Source organism: Bos mutus, chromosome 2 (genome assembly GCF_027580195.1).
Source record: "Bos mutus isolate GX-2022 chromosome 2, NWIPB_WYAK_1.1, whole genome shotgun sequence".
In the NCBI taxonomy this organism is placed as follows: Eukaryota; Metazoa; Chordata; class Mammalia; order Artiodactyla; family Bovidae; genus Bos; species Bos mutus.
In genome coordinates, this window is record NC_091618.1 from 14,084,334 (window position 1) to 14,102,328 (window position 17,995).

Sequence of the window (17,995 nt, forward strand, 5' to 3'; positions counted from 1 at the left end):
CGCCCGCGCGCGCGACTGCCGGGGACTGCCGGCTACTCCGGGTGGGGGAATAGGGGGCGGCTCCAGGGGGCTGGGGACTTGCCAGGGCCGCTAATGGAACACAGCTGGACCCGCCCGCCAGGCTGGAGGAGGGAGGGAGGACCGAGAGGGGGCTCCAGCGGTGGCAGAGGCGGCGGGACGCGCGGCCCCGCTGCTGGCCTGGCTGCGCTCCCAGGCCCGCCCCTCCCATTTGCCCGCCAGGTGAGCGAGCGAGCTAGGCGGGACCCTGCGTGCCCGGAGCTGCCCTGCAAGGGGGCTCTGGCTGCAGGCGTCGCGGGGGGGGTGGGGGGGGTGGGAGGCGGGGGGGAGGTGGGGGGCAGTGTCCGGCCCTTTAAGAGCCAGGCCTGGAGCTTGAAAGGCCTCCCCTTTGCCATCACCTTCCCCTTCCCGGCTGGGCCTCCAGAAACGGGAGTGGGGGTGGGGCTGGGGGAGGGGGAATGAAGACCCTCCTCCCCAGTTCCGCGGCACCCGTGACGTGGCTGCTGCCCAAGCCTCCTTGGTCAGCTTTTTCCAGTTTCTGAGTTTAACATTCCCTGTGACTCTGTTCTCTGACCGTCTGAACTGGGGGGAGGGGGGCTCCCTCCAAGAGTTGGGGAGGATGCTAAATTAACCCCTTCTTCTCTGGACTCAATTCCAGACAAGTGGAACCCAGCGGGTCCCCTTATTCCTCCTAACTCCATGAGGTTAGAAGGGCTCAAATCTCTATCCTCTAGTTTTGAACTTACTAGTTAACGATGACTTTACTTTCTCATCTGTAAAATGGGATAATGACTGCATATACTTTGTGAGCAGAAAACAAATTAGTCTGTAAAAGTGCTTACCAAGGGCACAAAAGAGGAGCTCAATAAATATTCGCTGTTTTATCATTATTATGGTGAATGCTGGCAGGATGTGAGGATGGAGGATGGGGTGAGGGGTGACTCTGGGCCAGCCCAGCAATGGAGAGGGTTTTGCTTTATGCTCAGAATGCAAGGAAGCAAGGGGAATTGAGGTTGGATGAGGAGAAGACTGGATTTCCGAGGAGAAGGAAGCAGGTAAAGTGTCTAGTTCTGTCCAGAGGCAGGGGGATGATCAAAGTGACCCTCCTAAAGGAGGTAGCAAATTTCTGGGCCCCAAGGAAGAGGACCTGTTGAGAAGTAGGTTCAAGAAGTCCTTGAGCATAAGAATGCCCCTGGGGGGAGCAACTGGAATCCCCTGATTGGGGGGCAGGGGTCTTCCTGGAAAAGCAACATTGTGGAGCCATAGCCCTGTGGCCCCATGTAACCTGAGGTGGGGGTGGGGGGGCAGGACTGGGATTTCCTGCCCCCAGAGCCTGAGGCACTGAGTCAGCGGAAACCCCAGCCATGGCCACGGAGGCGCACCACTGTGGTCCCTGAGCAGAGACGGCCCAGATGTGGCTACGACAGTGGCAGGGCCTGGGAAGCGCTGAGCTCAGCAGGCGGGAAGTGGAGGGGGTGGGGCTTTCTGGGAGCTTTGGCCTGAGGAGTGGGTAGGCACAGGCTCTGTCCGTAGGGTGCTGCCCCAGCGGCAGGCACTTGGGAATGAATAGACAACACCCAGACAGAGGTCAGGCTCTGTGCTTAGCATTTCACATCGGCTAGCTCCTTTCATCCTCACAACAGCCCCAGAAAGAGAATTCTGTGCTTACCCCCATTTTACAGATGGAGAAACCCGGAGCATAGGAATGACCCAACTTGCCCAAGGTCACATAGTGGGTGGTGGGGCAGGGGCCCACGTCAGCTAGCCTGGACCCACTGCACATGCTGTTAACCACTGTGCCACCCTGGGCACCCCCAATCCTTCCCCCACTCATACCCCAGACCCTCCTAGGCATGAGGGGATGGCTGGACCCAGAGCAGAAAGGACCTGAGAAGGGGGAGTCCAGATCCCTTTCCATTGCTCCCTAAGGGTGCGCATAAGAACAGCCAAGCCTGGGGCACACCCTGTGCCTGGATATACTATCACAGACACAGTCTAGAAATGGGCCTGTGCCCCTCCCTGCCCCAGACACATATATGCACCCATGCAGAAGCAGAGAGTTAGATATGTTCTCTCACAGCACATGTGTATAGACTCCGTGTGCAAATGTAGACAGGTTTACACAGACACATGCACACACACAATACTCCTCCACATAAGCAGACACATAGAAACACACATGTGAGCACAGATGAAGCCACAGAAATACACCCCTGGGTGTACTCAAACACAGGTGCGTCATTTTCAGAATGCACACATACAGTATTTCATGTACTTGGATATGCACAAAGACATGCAGGCACATGTAGACGTGTGTGTACAAACATACACATAGAAACACACACCCGTGCCCACAGGCATCATTCTTCATATATGCACACAGGGAAACCTGCAGCACATACATGCGCAGACACAGACACGGGGAGCCACACAGACTCGGCTCCCACAGAAACCCCTGCTCAGATATTTACTCACCAATGGGCGTCCACACACACGCAGGCCGCGACACTGACACATTTACATGCATTCAGCCCCAGAAAGCCCTGCATGCCAGCAAGCAGGGTATCCCGTGGGGCTGGGCTCAGTGCCCTCACCCCAGATGGCATCACCACGAGGTAATCAATGCTGCTAATCGCCACCAGCTGCCCCGGAGCCTGCCTGCCACTGCCGGGCAGGGCTCCCGGGCCTCCTGGGCCTGGGGTTGTGTGCCCAGATGTCAGCAGCGCCAAGGGCCTGCCCACCCCATTGTTCCTGCTGGCCCTTGGGGAATCCCCATCTGGCAGGGGCAGCACCTGGGGCTGGGGGAAGCAAAGAGTCAAGACAGGGCCTGGTCCCAGGTCAGGCCCAGGAGCCCCCACATGGCCAAGCAAGAGGTGGTCTGAACCTACACAGGCACACATGCACACCTGGGCCCAGCAGATGTGCACACAGGTGCACACACATACACACACAGGCACATCACACAGCCGAAACAGACTCCTGTACTGTTCCCCACAGAGCTGCCTCTCCGTGTCTTCCTCATGCTGGTAAACACCACCGTAATTCATTCAGATGCTCAGGCAAACCACTCAGGAGTCATCCTTGGCTCCTTCCTTTCTCGCCGCCATCCCACTATCTTGTTGATTCCACACCCAAAACACAGCCCGAATCCACCCACTTCTCCCCAGTCTCACCCAAGCCACCCACCTCTTTTGCCTGGACTACTGCAGGAGCCTCGCAACCCCCTACTTCCCACCCAGCAGCCAGCGAGATCTTTCCAAACCTGTATCTGTTGGCGTCACTATCCAGCTTCAGTCTTCTAGTTTTCATTTCACCTAGAAGAACCCGGCATCCTTCCCCTGGCCTTACCAAATCCTTCATGATCTGCCCTCTGCCTTCCTGTCCAGCCACCTCACCCCCTGAAGCTGTGGCCCCACCAGCCTCCTTTCTCAGTCTTGCATTCACCGAGTTGGTTTTCTCCTCAGAGTTTTGTACCAAGTCATCCTTCTGGAAGGATTTGCCCCTGATCTTTGCCAGGCTGGCTCTTTGACATCCAGGTCTTATCTCACCCTTCACCTCCTCAGTGACCTTCCCTGACCACCAGGTATAGAGGAGCCCTGAGTCGTCCTCTAATACATGACTCCGTTTCACATCTCTGCACAGCTCTGGTATTTCTTTGTATACTTTTTCTATGAATAAGCAAGCATCTCCATGAGGGGCCATGTTCACTGATACCCACTGCCCTGCACCCCACAGGCAGCCAGTGGTGAATTAGCAGATGAACGCACCCAAGCACTGCCGGGCTCTCAGATACAGATGGCTCCCACGGGAAGTGTGACACAGGAGCACAGACATGAATGTGCACGTGGGCAGAGATACACACACATGCCCAGAGGGCGTGAGTCACAGAGAAGAGGCAGAGGTCAGTCCCTTGAGCGTCTCTGGATGTCTCTGTCCTGTCTCCTTCGACTGAATGTGTCTCCTCACGGAATCTGGCCTCTTTTCTCTGCGTCTAATTCTCCTGCTCTCTTTCCTCCCTCTCTGTGACTCCGGCCCCCTCTTCAGCTCCCTCTCATCTTTGTCTCTGTTTCTGACTCTCCTCTCTCCCTCTATTTTTGGATCTGCGTCTCTAACTGCATCTCTCTGTGCGTCTCTGATCTGTTTCTTGCATTTTTTGCGTCCTTATGTCCTCCTCTCCCGTCTCTCTTTGTCTCATCCATGTTCTCTGCTTCTCTTCACTCTGTCTCTCTGCCTCTGTTTCTGGCTCTTTATCTCTGACTGTCTCTCATCCTCCCTCCTCCCCCGCTAAATCAGCCCTGTCACCACGTCTCCACGGCTCTCTGCATCCCAGTGGCAGGGGGACCCATCTTTCACCTCTGGTGGCAGCTTTATGGTCCCGGCGGGCGGGCTGATGCTCCACTCTGCTGATGCCCCTCTCCCTCACAGGGCCATGGCGAGCTCCACGCTGACAACCCCAGCCCTGGCTACATTCTTAGATGCCCAACTTCAGTAGCACCTGGTACCAGGTACCTGCTTGGTTTGGCCACCCTGGAGCTTCTGGAAAGGTGAGCCCAGACTCTGATGGGCACTGCCAGGCATGGGGCAGTGGTCGGGGAAGTAGACTCCGACGGGGGAAGCGGGGACACTCCAGGCATCCTGAGCCCCAGCTTGGTTGTCCCCTGGGCTCTGCCCACCTGTTCTGAGGGACCTGTGGAGAGGCGACAGGCACAAGAGCCCTGGAGTCCAGGCCCATCTCTACCTGCTGTGTGACCTTGGACCCCAGCCTCCCCACCATCCCATGAGGCAAACAAAGCACCTCAGACCACCCTGCCTATTAAAATAATCTCAGTGATTCTCAACAGGGGCAATTTTCCTCCCCGGGAGATATTCGGTAACATCTGGAGATATCTGGGGTCATCACAGCTTGGTGGGGGGACCTCCTAACATCTAGATGGTAGAGGCCACAGGACGCTGCTAAACATCCTACAAGGCACAACACGGTCTCTCACAATACAGAATGATCCTGTCCAAAATGCTCTCCTCCAAGAGGAAGGTTCCACCCCTCAGAATTCCCACGCTCTCTGACCTCCTTTAAACTCTTAATCATGCTCTGACCAGGGCTGGGGGCCATTTAGAAGACACAGGGGTTGCTCCTGCATCTGCCTTCAATAACAGCAGCTAACATTTATTGAGCCCTTTTCAAGTTGCTGGTCGGCACCACGCACGGAGAAACTCATTTTAGTCTCGCCACAACGGCGGGAAGCCCAGGCACTGTTATGATCCCCACTCTAAGCCTGAGGAGACAGGCAGAAAGAACATGAGTAATCAGCTCAAGGTTACACAGCTAGCCAGGATGGAGCTGGATGGGAAACGGTCACTTTGGGACAGACCCACAGGGCAGAGTCCTCTCTGGAAAGGAGCTCACACAGCAGGGCTCTGGGAAGTCCCTTTCCCTCTCTGAGTCACCGTTTTTTCTTTTCTTTTTTATAAAATATTAATTTGGCTGTGTTGGGTCTTAGTTGTGGTATGCAGGATCCTGCGTTGTGGCGCACAGACTTTCTAGTTATGGCATAAAGGCTCAGTAGTTGCAGCTCAGATCTTAGTCCCCCCAACCAGGGATTGAACCTGCAACCCTGCATTGCAAGGCAGATTCTTAACCACTGGACCCCCAAGGAGATCCCTGAGTTGCCATTTTTTTCATCTGTCAAATGAGATCTTTAACCAGCAACAATTCTAGGAGGTGAGGCAGTGTTATCACCTTCACTTCACAGGCTAGGAAAGCAGGGATTCATGATTAAAGTCTCAAAGTCATAGGGCTGGAAAGTGGTGGAGCAGAGATTTGAACTTAGTTCTGCCTGAACTCAGCTCCGTCTGACTCCAGGGCCCGTGATCTTAGATAGGTCACCTGCACCCTGCCCCACTCTCACCCAGGGCCTATAAGGCAGGAGAGCAGAAGTTGGGAGCTTGGAGGACTTGTTAAACACAGACTGTCAGCCCCTCACCCCTAGAGTTTCTGATTCAGCAGTTTGCTTTTCAAATAACTTCCCAGGCAATGCTGGTGCTGGGGCCCAGGGACCACATGTGAGAAACCCTGCAGAAGAGCACGGTGTTAGATCACCTATGCTGCTGCTGCTGCTGCTGCTAAGTCACTTCAGTCGTGTCCGACCCTGTGCGACCCCATAGACAGCAGCCCACCAGGCTCCCCCGTCCCTGGGATTCTCCAGGCAAGAACACTGGAGTGGGTTGCCATTTCCTTCTCCAATCCACGAAAGTGAAAAGTGAAGTCACTCAATCGTGTCCAACTCTTAGTGACCCCATGGACTGCAGCCCACCAGGCTCCTCCGTACCTGGGTCCAAATCATGGCTCTGTAATTTGGTGGCATCACTTCACCTCTTCCTCGGATAAACAGAAATACAGCATCTGTATGCAGAAGCAGTATACAGAGATACAGTATCTGTCACTTAGGGTTTGCTGAAAGGATTATGGGAGAGATAGGCGAAGGGGAAGGTGCTCTCCTGCTGTCAGCACCTACCAAATATGCTCATAAATGCTCGCCAGCGTCACTGTCCCCAACAAGGCACCTCCCTCCTCTCCAGACAGACCGGAAGTCCCCAGGGCAGTGAAGGACTCAGTTAAGGACTTAAACATCCTTTTCTCCTGTCTACCAGCCACCTCCCCAGGCCTGCACAGAGCAGGACACAGAGATGACACCTCAGAACACACATGGGAGGGACAGTGCCTCTGCCAAGACATCCCAAGGTCCTTTGTCCCATAGCACAGAGCCTGTGGGGCAGGGATGAGAGTGCAGCCCAAGCAGCACTGAAGACCCTCAGAGAGACCTGCCCGCCACCGGTCTTCCTCCAGGCCCTGCCCCATTCCCAGGAATCCCTTCTGGTGCGAGAGTTGGCTTCCCAAGGCCCTAGTGGGATAGCTTGTATACCTTCACCCAAGCATCATTTTGGGTACCAGCCAACTCAACTCACAGCCCTGTTTTGCTGTATGACCTTTAGCCAATTGTTAGGCCTCTCTAAGTCTTAGTTTCTTTCTTTTAAAATTTTATTTATTTATTTTGGCTGCGCTGGGTCTTCGTTGCTGCACGCAGACCTTCGCTAGTTCCGGTAAGCCGAGGCTACTCTGTTTTGGTGCACGGGCTTCTCATTGCAGTGGCTTCTTTTGTTGCTGAGCATAGGCTCTAGCTAGGGTGCACAGACTTCAGTAGTTGCAGTGCATAGGCTCAGTAGTTGAGATGCACGGGCTTAGTTGCCCCACGGCATGTGGAATCATCCCGGACCAGGTATACAACCTGTATCTTCTGTACTGGCAGGCAGATTCTTAACCACAGGACCACCAAGAAGTCGTAGGTCTAGTCAAACAAGAACTCAGCCTAGTGTTAAGGGTGGGGGCTGCAGCCTCAGAATAATTGGGTTCAAACCTCACTCCTACCACTTACAAGCTGTGTGACTTTTGGCAAATCCCTTCATCTCCTGGAGAGAGCTTCAGTTTCCTTATTGATAAAATGGAATTGTCCACAGCTCACAGGGATGCTGTGAGAGTTCCCTGAGATGAGACATTTCAAGTGCTGTGCACAGCTCCTGAAACTCAATAGATGCTAGCTATTCCATACACACGATGAGAGAGTGTAACCTTACCACCGCAACAAACACATCTGTTGGCTGCCTTCCCTTCCCACCTGCCCTTCCCATGTTTAGCTTTGAGACTGTCTTCACCTTCCTTCCCAAAGAGGCTGAGGAAGGCAGTTGGGAACAGTCTCCCAGAAAGGGCAGATCTGAGCAGAAGCTTGGAAGAGGGAGGGGTGTAATTAATTATCAGCCTGCTAGACTGTAAGCCTGCTACCATTTTATCCCTGGAGCATGTGACAGAGACAAGGCCCTTTATAAATACTGGCAGCAAGAATGAAACAGGGCCCAGGACAAACTCCCTTTGGTGGAGAGCAAGCCAAGGAGTCTCCTGGGTGAGGCATGGTGGGGAGAGGAGCACTTGGGGACTCCCGGCCTCTGTCTTTGCATGCAAGAGCCTCAGACAGTTGGACTCATAAATTCTTTGAATCCTGGAACTCTGGGTGGAGAGAAACTGGCTGCTGCCCAGCCCCACCTCCTCCCAGTAGTGCCCGGGGCTGGACTGGGGAGTCCTGACAACCTAGCTAGAAAGGGAGACTGAGGAAGTGGATTTTCAGGGTGAAAATCCAACTTTTTCATCAAGGCGGGAAATAAAATCTAAGCTCGGAGAAGGTTTGTTCCTGGCTCTGCTACTTCCTGGCTTCATTCTCTTCTGTCATCTCTCTAAGCCCTTAGTTTCCATACCTGTAAAATGGGGTGATAATGATAGCACCTAACCACATGGAACTGTTGGGAGGATTAAATGAGATAATACATGAAACTAAGCCAAGTCCGTAGTAAATGCTCAAAAACATTAATTATTAACATCATTAGTACTGGGGAGGGCTGCTAATTCACCGGGCACTCTTGCCCTGCATCTTACACCCACGTTCATCGCTGGCAGTCCCTCCCCACCCCACTTGCCTTCCTATTTACAAAGCTGATTTCATGTAGCTTTGAAAGGTCAATGACATTTCCAACAGATATCAGACAATTTTTTCCATGAAGTGGCCTAAATAATATATTATAAAGAAATAAAACCAACTGGAGTATTGTCAGCCTTGATCATTCAGAAAAGGCTTGATATTGGTGTCTGGATGACAGAGAACAGGTGGTTGGAAGGTGGGGAGAAAGAGCCTGGGACAGGGGACCTGGATTCAGGGCCTGTGCCCTTTGCCAACAAGGAAAAGATGATCTTAGAGACTCTTGAGCCCCTTTGTTCCCTGAGCCTGAGGCTCTTAAACCTGTAACGACCCAAACATGCCCCCTCCTGAGAACAGGAACCAGCGTTAGTTGCTCAGTCATGTCCCATTCTTTGGGACTCCATGGACTGTAACCACCAGACTCCTCCATCCATGGGATTTTCCAGGCAAGAATACTGGAGTGGGTTGCCATTTCTTTCTCCAAGGGATCTTCCCAACCCAGGGATTGAACCCAGGTCTCCGGCATTGCAGGCAGATTCTTTACCGCCAGGTGAGCCAGACCCATGCAAAGCCAGGATGCTCCCCTTCCTCCCTCCACTCTGACCCAAGCGTTCCACATTCACTTAAGCGCCCTGACCAGGCCCCAATCATCTTGGGTGAGCCCCTGGGGGTAGGAGCTGGGGCTCACCGCACCACACCCATTAATCCTCCTCTGTACATCCAGAAGCGGAAAAAAATAGGTGCCAGAGATAACTGACTTATCCCACATAACTGAACTAAACCCACATGTAACACCCAGCAGGTCACTGCTGCTTTTTAAAGAATAATTTTAATCGTCTGGACAATCCTAAGTACCTATTCTTATTCCGATTTTACAGGTGAATGGATGTCATCTTCAACTCGAGCACTTTAAGGAAACAGGTGGGGAGAAGTGGCTGGCTAGGAGTCAGAGCTGGGATTTGAACCCAGGAATATCACAGCACAATCTGCTGTGTGATAGGCCCCTTCCTCTCTCCTGGACTCAGCTTTCTCATCTGTTGAATGGGAATGCTAACTCTGGAACCTCGAAGATCCAAGTTGGGACTTCTTGCTGCCCGGAGGCCAGGTCCCCACCCAGAAGCCTAGAACATCTCTGTGGGCCTGGGCAGGAGAGAAGGGCAGGTGTAGACATGACTGCTCCGCAGGTGGGTGGGGGATGGGGGCGCTGCCGGCAGGCACGCAAAAACAACTAAATAAATCAGGACCGGGGGACTCCTAATCCTTCCCGGCTGTGGCTGCTACCGCTCACGCGGCCGGGTCCGCCATCGCCTGGCTGGCTCCCCGGGCATGGGAGGGGGACATGGCACGGCCAAGAGTGCAGAGTCGGGCCAACAGGATCGGAGCGATGCCCAGCCGTCAAGGCGGCCTCGGCTCTCGAGACTGGGAAGGCCCTGCCGGCAGGGTGACTCAGGCCTCCCAGACCCCCTCCTGCGTAGGCACGCTCCCTGGCCTCGATCTATTTTTAGAGCCTGAGCGTCGAGGGGCGGCGGGGGGAGGTTCATGGGGGTGCAGGCGCCTGACCAGCTTCTCCAGCTCAGGACTTAAGCCCCAGGACCTCTAGCTGTCTGTCTAGCAAAGAACGGAAACACTTGGGGTGTAGGGGGTGGGGGAGGTGCGCGCCCAGAAAATGTATCTTCCTTTTTCCCTTCGGCTTCGCAAGGCCTGGCAGTTTCAGGGAGCTGGGCGCGGCCTCCTGAGAAACGACCTCTGTTAAGTGGGGCCAGGAGCCTCCCGACCGTCCGTCTGTCTGGCTATTGGACTGAAAGCCAGAGCGGGCAGGACTCCCGGGCGACCGCAGAGGCTGGGACGGGGCGGGGGCGGGGAGTGCTGGGAGAGAGGGGAGGAAGCCTCCAGTTTCAGGAGATCCCAACACCACCCCGCCATAGGCCACGCCCCTAGCCCGCCTTGGGCCACACCCACGGCCCGGGTGGCATCCCTGACTCCACCTTGGGCCCCGCCTCCTAACTAGCTCCGCCCACAGCCAAGCGCGTATCCTGTTCCCAAAGTCCGGGAAGGCCTAGATGCCATTCTCCTTAACAGCCTGGCACCGGAACTGGGCCCGTCTTTGGGGGTTGGAGCAAAAGTGAGAGGGATGGGGGCCTCCTCCCCCAGCGTGAGGTCGGGAGAAGGAGAGCATCGAGGGCAACAATGGCGCCATTGATGGGGATGCCTCTAGGCTGGGGACCTATCTGTGGGAGCCAGGCAGTTTTGGAGGCTGAAGGGGTGGAGGCAGTCCCCAGCACAGAAACACTCCTGTATACCTGGGCACAGAGCTCTACACCGAGGCGACCTGGGGCAGAGGGCCCTCACTACTGGGCCCTCGAGGCTGAGAACAGAGTCCTAGGGAGTGGGGACAGCTGAAGACCCCAAATATTGATACATGTGCTCTGGGTCGAGTTCAGGGACACACGGGGTTTGGAGAAGCCCAAGTGGAGGCCCAGCCCACTGAGGGTGAGGGGCAGAGGATGAGAGGCGGAGCCGGTCTCCCAGCACCAGCCCTCCATCTAGTGGGAAGTTTGGGAATCGCGGGATGCAGAGATGGGGTGCGGGGAGGGGTCCATTGCACCCCCAATCCTTCCTTCTTCTCCCTAGATTTTCTGCTGACACCTTCACACCAACATCCTGCTCTGCTCCATCTCAAGGACTCACCCCTGATAGTCATTCGAAGATCCACCCTCCCCCTACCCCCAAAACCTGTCCCTCTTCCCTCATTACTGGACCACCATCAGGGGTCCAGGCAGCCACCATCCTTTGCCTGGATCCCTGCAGTTCCTGGCAACTGCCTTCCCTGCCTCCAATTTTACCCTCTCCCCATTCATTCTTCTACTGCTAGTCAACTAAATGTTTCTGAACCAGACCTCTGCTTGGGTCACTTCCTTGATTAATTATTTTCCGTGGCTTCTCTTGGTCAGATGAACTCCAAACCTTGGCTTGGGACTTGGGAGGCTCTTTATCACCCAGACTCACCTCCTTCAATCCCAGCTATTCTCACAGAACAATTATCAGTTCATCACACACCCCTGTTGGCTGTCACCTCGAGGCCTTCATACCTGCTGTTCCCTCCTCCCAGAATACTTTTCCTTGCTGTCTTCAGGACTCTGTCTGGCCAAAAAAAAAAAAAAAAAAATAGTCCCCTCCTTGGGAGGCTTTTCCTGGCCTTTTGGCATGAGTTAGGTAACTCTTGTCTGAGCTCCCACAGGACCCAGTGCCTGGGTCTCTCATCACCTATCCACTTTTGTGGCAATATATTTTATCGAGATGTTAATTACTTTGCTCCCTTCCCAGTTCCAAGCTGGTATCTGAGCCCTTTGATTTTTCTAGCCTCCGGGAACTTGTGAGGGGTTGAACACAAAAGCTGCTTGAAGTTTGATGGCTCATCCTGACTTTTGAAAAAGCTAGCCTTCTGGAAGTGACCGCGCTAGGTGTTCCCAAGGGATGGGGAGAAGAGGGCAGCCAACGAGGGCAGAGAAAGGAGAGCACGCAGCTAGCTGCAGTGGATTCAGAAGCAGGGGTCGTCTGAGTGGTGGAGATTGGGGTCCAGTAGCCCCTCCCCCAACAGATAATGGGAACTGAGGGGACGGGTGGGACACCTGGGGAGGCCAGAGCCCAAGCACTGGGGTACCAACCTCAATGCCTCTGGGTGGCAGAGGAACAGCTGAGTTGCCAAAGCTCAAGGGACCCCATGGACTAGTACAATGAGCATCTATCTCTATGTAACCAGTGTACCCAGAATCAGGACTCCATGTTTAGACCCCAGGTGGGACAGCAGGTCCTCGCACAAGCCTATAGGGAAAGTGACAGGCAGCCCCAAGGTGGTTGAGATTGAATCTTCTGCCAACATGTAGGAAAGGGCTTAGAGTTAGAGTCAGATTAGAGCTGATTTAATGAGAATACAAAAATAGGATGTTTCTTGAGTCCGTGTGCCAACAATCCCACCTGCTCCACCTGTCTGTGCTTCCCACCGCAGGACTGAAACTAGGTGTGCCTCATTCAGAATTGAATTCTTAGGACCCAGCGCGGTGCCTGGCACATTGTAGGGATGCATTCAAAATGTATTTGTTGAATTCATTTTTCCTTGGGAGCTACAGAAATCTTTCTAAAGCCCAAAACTGTTCCAGTGATTTGCCAGCAGTCCTCAGAATAAAATCCAAACCCCTATCGTGGCCCACAAGGCCCACTGCCATCGGAACCTGCTTCCCTTCGCCACCTCATCTCTGCAGCCCATCCTCCTCACTTTCCTCTCCACCCAAACCTCATGATTTGCAATTTTCCAAACTTTCCAGGTTGTTTCATGCCTCCATGCATTTGCTTACGTGGCACCCTCCACCAGCAGTGTCATTTCCCTTTTCTTTGCCTGCTGAGTTTTCAATCGGTCTTCAAAGCTCTGTACAAGTGTGGTCTTCTTTAAATGCCTCCCCTGACATCCTCCCACTAAAGGCAGAGGAGACGCCTCCTGCTCTTGGGCCTATTGTTCATGTCCAGTTCTGACTCCCACTTCCCAGGCTCCTTTTCCTGGATCCTGAGCTTCCCTCGTGTGATGAGCCCCCATAGCAGCGCCAGGTTCACCATGCTGCTGCTGCTAAGTAGCTTCAGTCGTGTCCAACTCCGTTCACCATAGTTCTCCATAAATGCTCAGTGTCCACTGAGCACTAGTCCTGACTCTCCCCTCCATGGACTCCTAGTGTAATGTTGAGCAACCTCTCCCTTCTGTGGGCCTGTTTTCCCTCTCTGCACAGTGTTGGGGGGGGGGCAGTGAAACTCATGGTTTCTAAGGACCCTTCCTTCCCTGGGTTGGGATTGGAAGTGATGGCATGTAAAGCATCAATCACCCATGTGTGCTGTTGGCCAGCTAAGGGCAGAGCCCACTCAGACATGTGGCTGCACATGGTAGCGCCCCAGGCCACCCGGGAACAAACCCCTGCCTAAATAGCTGCACATAACCCTCTCACACACAAGTGGACGTGGCCTTCATCCCCAGTCAACTGTTGGCCCTAATACTAAAAAATTCATTAGCAGCTGGAGCTGCCAGTCCAGCAGCAAGTTAATATGCAAGGAAGAAGCCTCCTGCAATATGCATGCTTGAAGGCTGGTGTTCTCTGGGGCTCTCTCCTTTCCAGGCTTGCACATGCAACACCCTCCCTCTACCCCCAAGTCTAGACGCAGACGCAGCTGGTCTGCAGTGGAGAAACAAGGGCCAGAGCCTTAGCTCTACCAGCTTCCTGGATACTTGCCTCTTGATGTCCTATGGGAACCTTAAACTCCACATTCATTCATTCATTCAACATTAGCTATGAAGTTCCTATCATGTGTCAGGCAATGGTGTGAATGTCAGAGACTCACTCTGTTTTGCCCTCACAGGCTTACAGTCTGGTGGAGGAGACAGCCCTCCTCCAGGGAATCTTCCCAACCCAGGGATCAAACCCAGGTCTCCCACATTGCAGGCAGATTTTTTTACCATCTGAGCCACCAGGGAAGCCCAAACAGAAGATAGGTGCCGTAATTTCACCAGGAGAAGTGGTACTATGGAAGGATTAGGATGATGTGACTAAAAATGGTCCAGAAGGGCAAGGGGTCTGCAGGAGGTGCATTAGAGCTTCAATCAAAAGATGAGAAGCCAGGAAAGCAGATAACCAGGGAAGAACCTTTCAAGTGGTGGGTATAACATATGCAAAGGCCCTGGGGTGGGAGAAACTGTGTTCAAAGAGCAAAAAGGAGGACATGCAACTGGAGCTCTGTCAAGAGAGATGGGCAGGGACCACAGGAAGGAAATGTAACTTTATTCTAAGAGAAACAAGAGGCCCCTGGAAGGTTTGGGGCAGAGGAAAGAAAATCCATCCCTTTGTCCTGCTTCCCTCTTCTTCTGTGTCCTTCTTTAAAAGTATGTCTTCCTCATCTTTACATTGTCAGTGCCCAGTTCAGGGTCTGGCACAACTTGGCATCAGACAATGTTTACAGAATAAATGAATGACCAAGTCAGGCTCTTCTGGCTTTAGACTTGACTGAGTGGCTCCAAGTGGGTCAGCTGGGCTGCTGTGAAGTTTCGGCAGCTCAGAATGGGAGTCATCTGGGCCGGACTAAGACATTTAGATGTCCTCATACTCCCCATACATGATTCATAACAGAAATAACAGTAACCCACGAGGCATAATACCTACATGTCTGCTGAAATGAAAACAACTTCTTTGTGGATTTTTCAATCACAAAACTCTGGACAAGTTCATCGAAGCAGTATTTCTTCACACACGTGTGTGTGTGTGCACCTATGTTGTTGCCACCTTGCTGGTGCCTCAAGCTGGACTGCCTGTTGGGTCACACCCAGTGCCACATGGCCAGCCTGACCCAACTGTCCCCTTGGTGACACAGTCTTGGCTCTTGAGCTCTGCATAATGAGGAACACCAAGGGGGCCACAGTGGCCCAGGCCTAACTGATAGTGAGCAGCCTCAGAGCATGTTGCCAGAAGCTTCTCAAGGCTGCACCAGATGTGACAACTGCTCGGTGTGAGAACTCTCGTAATACCTCCTTGGGCCAAGGTTTGCCCCTGCCCATCCCTGACCCTCTAAAACTATAAAAAATGATCCAGGCCCTAAGAAACTTCTCAGAAGAGGAATCTAAGGCTCAGAGAGGTTATTTAATTTACCCAAGGTCGATCAGAAGTTTGGGACGGAGTTGTGGTTTGAGCACAAGCCTGGCCCGTAAAGCAGACTTCATGCCTTTCCTGAGTGTGGGTGGGCTGGGCCGGGTGCAGAGGCACAGCCCCCCAGCCCATATCTGGATCCACAGAGCTGACAAGAACACATGGTGGAGCTGGACCCAGCCTAGTTTTGAGATGGGCTCTGCCCTCCCCTCAGCCTCTTTCACTGCTCAGAGGGGCTCTAGGTCTCTAAGCTCAACTCTCCCCGAAGCCCACCTCCAGGGCCCAGAGAAGGAGTCCATATAAAGTCCCTGTGTGGGTTCCACAGCATCACACGGACACAGTGGTGGGCACCTGGGAGGGGCTCCAGAAGCCTGAGCCAACACGGCCCTCGGGTTCTGGGTCTCAGGATTGGGCCTCACTTTTGTCCCACGGTGGGTCCTTCATGGTTTATATCCTTCCCTTCAATGCTCAGCCTGCAACCACACCTGCTCTATATACGGACCCTGCAGGGAGTCAGGCTCAGTCCCTGCCTGGGAGGAATGTATACCTCCCCACCTGCTCCTTGCTGGACACAAGAGCTCAGGAAACTCAAACAAAGCACATCAGTGGTTTTCAGGGAGAATGGGAGGCTGGGTGGCTAAGGGTAGCACCCCCACATGCAGCCAGTTTTCCCAAGCAGACCCTGGCTGAGCTCCACCGCCCCTGGGTTCCAGTACTGCATCACCCCACCCCGCCCCCCATGGGTGGGAAGTGACAAATGAGTCTGAGTAAGTGGAGGAGGGGAGTCAGCAATCGATGGCATTAACATGGTGCCCAAATTAAATATTGACTTTCTCGGTTGACCCTGGGGATGCCTGGATTGATGGCTGGTGCTGTGCTGTGCCACCACCAGGGATTGGGACATACCAGCCTGGAGCAGGGTCAGTGGGCAGCTGAGGCTTGTGGGGTGAGCTCACCCCTGTTCCTGCCTGGTCAGAAGGAACAGGACAAGGGCCGCAGAGAGCCCAAGGCAGTGGGTTTGTCTGTCCATCTTGTGCCTGGGAGCTCCCTACTCTGTAGAGTCCAGAGTTCCCTCTTCCCAGAAGACCTTAGAGCCAAGGTTTCATTGAATGCCCACCCCTCTCCTCCCCCACCCTCCTTCAGGAACTGTGTCTGGCCTGCCGCCCAGCAAATGAGCAGAATCAATCTCTGTGATGACATCCATTACCAGGGCTCAGGACCCTGCCTCCCAGGACAGTAAGGCTGGTTATTTTTGGTCTATCATTATGTAGGATCTTGGGGAGGGGGTAAGGATGGCCTCTCCATCCTTGGAAACATTCCATCATCCTCTCCAGGTAACTTCACCTTCAGAATCAACAGTGGCCCCTGAGCTTTCTTTCCTTCTTTTAATATCTCCATTTCAGAAATTGTCTATCCTGCCTTAATTTCTTCACCTCCCCCTCACCCTGCAGCCTGTTCCAGTATGCTTCCTGCCATGTCAGTGACTCTAATCCCGCCCTTTTCCTGAATTCCAGTCCTGTATTTCTAACCACCTACTTCCTACTTGAAATTCCCCCTTGACTATTTCCAAGGTATTACAGTGTTAACAGGCTCAAGGTGAAAGTCGTAATTGTCTCCCCCACAGCTGATCCTCTTCCTGGCCTCCGAATTCAATGGCATGGTCATCCATCTGGGCTTGTTAAGACAGGAGCCCACAAGTCGCCCTTGGCTCCTTCTGATAACACCCATACCAGGGGCTGACAAGTCCATTGCTGCATACATTCAGATTCCGTGCCGCCTCTGTGAAGTGAAGTCGCTCAGTTGTATCTGACTGACTCTTTGTGACCCCATGGACTGTAGCCTACCAGCCTCCTCCATCCCTGAGATTTTCCAGGCAAGAGTACTGGAGTGGGTTGCCATGTAGCATCCCCCTAATTTAAGTTTCCTTGTTATGGGTGGTCTCTTCATTGGTCTCTCCGCATCCATCTCACTCTTCAGTAACTGCCCCCATCCATTTCCCATCCACCCTGAGCAACCCTAATAAATCTGATCCTGCCAACCCCTACCCAACACCCTTCTTGGATTTCCACTAGTCTGAAACTCCAAAACGCTTATTCGAGTCTCCCCTGCCCTGGTCACTTAGCAAGTGCTTCAAGGGCCTGAGAGGGGTTCCTGGGGTTGGTGTCCTTGGAAGAGTGCAAGGAGGAGAAATAGGGGGCACTGGGTACTGGCTCTAAAAAGCCCCAGCTGTTGGACCCCATAAACTGCCCAGGGGGTGCAAGAAGCAGCCTCAAGGGAAACGAGTCCAGAGAGACAGAAGGTGGCAGCACCCTCCACCCAGGTTTTCCCTCTGGCCACCTAGGCCACCTAATTTTCTTTTAATTGGTGTCTAATGGAAGTGAATTAAATTCAATTGAGTTTTAATATGTTGATCCAAGTGCCTTTCCTAACCTGCCTCCCTTATCCCAGGATCTGGGGCTGCAGGTGGGAAAAAAGGAAGATGGGTTGTGAGGGTGGTTGTAGAGGGTGAGGGGAGGGGGTGTGTAGTGTAAATAGGCCAGATACCAGTGCACAGGTCTCCTCAGGACCTTCTCCTGCATCCCTAACACCCCCTTTCTGCCAATTACGGTCTCCTGAATACCCAAATCCCAGGAATATCGACTTTGGACCTACTCGGTACTGGCACTGAGCTGGGAACCCATCTTACATCACCTCCATGAATCCTCCCATGACCAGTTGAGGCAGGTGGTATTCCTACCTCCTTTTCAGAGGTTGCTGAATTGATTTGCCCAAGGTCACTGCCTT

The 17,995-nt window shown here is 53.5% G+C and overlaps 1 long non-coding RNA gene across 2 annotated transcripts; it reads left to right on the forward strand.

Annotated features, from left to right (window-relative positions):
- Positions 1-112: 112 nt before the first annotated feature.
- Positions 113-11,433, forward strand: LOC138991198 (uncharacterized). Of its 2 annotated transcripts, XR_011467156.1 has the most exons (5): positions 113-240; positions 3,754-3,919; positions 4,444-4,562; positions 9,416-9,458; positions 11,169-11,433. It is a non-coding gene; the product is annotated as an uncharacterized lncRNA (long non-coding RNA). The 2 variants fall into 2 exon arrangements; XR_011467155.1 differs by lacking the exon at positions 11,169-11,433 and having other exon boundaries at positions 9,416-10,021.
- The last annotated feature ends 6,562 nt before the right edge of the window (positions 11,434-17,995 follow it).